General features: G+C 44.7%; 2 non-coding genes across 2 annotated transcripts; both read left to right on the top strand.

Annotated features, from left to right (window-relative positions):
- The first annotated feature begins 299 nt into the window (after positions 1–299).
- Positions 300–372, top strand: TRNAV-CAC. Its single transcript has one exon. It is a non-coding gene; the product is annotated as a tRNA-Val (tRNA).
- Positions 373–824: 452 nt separating this feature from the next.
- TRNAK-CUU lies at positions 825–897 on the top strand. Its single transcript has one exon. It is a non-coding gene; the product is annotated as a tRNA-Lys (tRNA).
- Positions 898–1,944: the final 1,047 nt, after the last annotated feature.

Below are 1,944 nucleotides of genomic sequence, written 5' to 3'. Positions count from 1 at the left end.
AGTGGTCAGGATCCGGCGCTTTCACCGCCGTGGCCCGGGTTCGATTTCCGGTCAGGGAAGAAAATTTAATTTTAAATCAGCAAAGAATTAAAAAATTTTTTAAAAATTGGCAAAAGGCGTTATTTCGAGCAGCTTTAGGGGGGAAAAAATTGGAGTTTTTTGATGCATTTGGCGAATTTGAAACCATCGTTTTGATTCGAATCGAATTCCTTTGGCGTTTGAGTCGAATTTAATCGAAATAGAACAAATTTTAACTCTAAATTTCGCTTTAATGTTGGTTTTAAGGGGCGTTTTCCGCGGTTTCTGTAGTGTAGTGGTTATCACGTTCGCCTCACACGCGAAAGGTCCCCGGTTCGAAACCGGGCAGAAACACTTTAATTTATTAATTGTAATTTAATTTTCATTTCATTTGGATTTAATGTTAAAATTAGCGCCCAGAGCTTTCATTTCCCTTTAATTTTCTTTCTCCTTTTCCCTTTAATTTCCTTTTTCCTTTTCAATTTTCTTTTTTCCTCCTTTTTCCACTTTTTCTTCCTTTTTCATCCCTTTTCCCTCCTTTTTTCTTCCACTTTTTCCACTTCTCCCCCTTTTTCCATTTTTCTTGCCTTTTTTCTATTTTTTCCCTTTTTTCTTGTCATTTTTTCCATTTTTCTTCTATTTTTTCTCCAATTTTTCTTCCTTTTTTCTTCCTTTTTTATAATTTTTCTTCCATTTTCTCCATTTTTCTCCCATTTTTCCCCCTTTCCCTTCTTTTTTAAAATATTTTTTCCCTTTATTGTTAATTAACCGACCACTAATTACCGGCCCCTGTGGATTTGCCCAGCGCCCGGCTAGCTCAGTCGGTAGAGCATGAGACTCTTAATCTCAGGGTCGTGGGTTCGAGCCCCACGTTGGGCGACTTCATTTTTCTACAAAAGATTTAGTTTTCCTTTTTACCACCCTTCCAAAAAAGCGAAGATTTCAGGAAAACGTTCATTTTTGAAAAATCTTTATAGTTAAAAAAAATTTCAAAAATTTTAAAACTTTAAACACTTACTTTAAAAACTTTAACTTCCAGATTTAAGAAATTAAAAATTTAACCCCCGATTTCCTCATCCTCTGGCTTTTTAAAGAAAAAAAAAAAGGGAAAAAAAGGAAAAACCCAAAACTCGTGTAAAACCCTCGTGGTCTCCAGCAGCCGGCGACCACCCCCCTCCACCTTTTTTTTGGTTTTTTTCCATTTTTTTTGGTGAAAAACCCCAAATAAAGCATCTGGAGGGAGAACTTCACCCCGTTCTCGTCGGGTTTTGGGGATCTTCACCCCGTTCTCGTCGGGTTTTGGGGATCTTCACCCCGTTCTCGTCGGGTTTTGGGGATCTTCACCCCGTTCTCGTCGGGTTTTGGGGATCTTCACCCCGTTCTCGTCGGGTTTTGGGGATCTTCACCCCGTTCTCGTCGGGTTTTGGGGATCTTCACCCCGTTCTCGTCGGGTTTTGGGGATCTTCACCCCGTTCTCGTCGGGTTTTGGGGATCTTCACCCCGTTCTCGTCGGGTTTTGGGGATCTTCACCCCGTTCTCGTTGGTTTTTGGGCATTTTCACCCCGTTCTCGTTGGTTTTTGGGGTGAAAAACTCCAATTTAAGTGATTTTTGGTGAGATTCTCCTCCTGGGTTGGTGGTTGCCCATTGGGTTGGGCCCTTGAAGGTCACCACGGCCCTGAAGGTCCGGGCGGGCGCGGGGCCAAGGGGCCAGCGTTTGCCCAGGTGCGGGCGGCACGATTGTCCGCGGGGCCAAGCGGCCAGCGTTTGCCCAGGTGAGGGCGGCACGATTGTCCGCGCGCGAGGTCATCGTGGTCCAACGGGCCCCCGGGGAGAAGAATAAAAAGGCCCCGAGGAGGAGGAGGCCCCGGAGAAGGGTCCGAGATGAAGGTCCTGCTGGTGCTGGTGGCCCTGGTGGTGGCCACTGG

The sequence above is a fragment of the Apaloderma vittatum genome, unplaced genomic scaffold (assembly GCF_000703405.1).
Source record: "Apaloderma vittatum isolate BGI_N311 unplaced genomic scaffold, ASM70340v1 scaffold24380, whole genome shotgun sequence".
Lineage (NCBI taxonomy): Eukaryota > Metazoa > Chordata > Aves > Trogoniformes > Trogonidae > Apaloderma > Apaloderma vittatum.
Note: the sequence above shows the minus strand (reverse complement) of the source record. Positions and strands in the feature narration are given on the sequence as shown.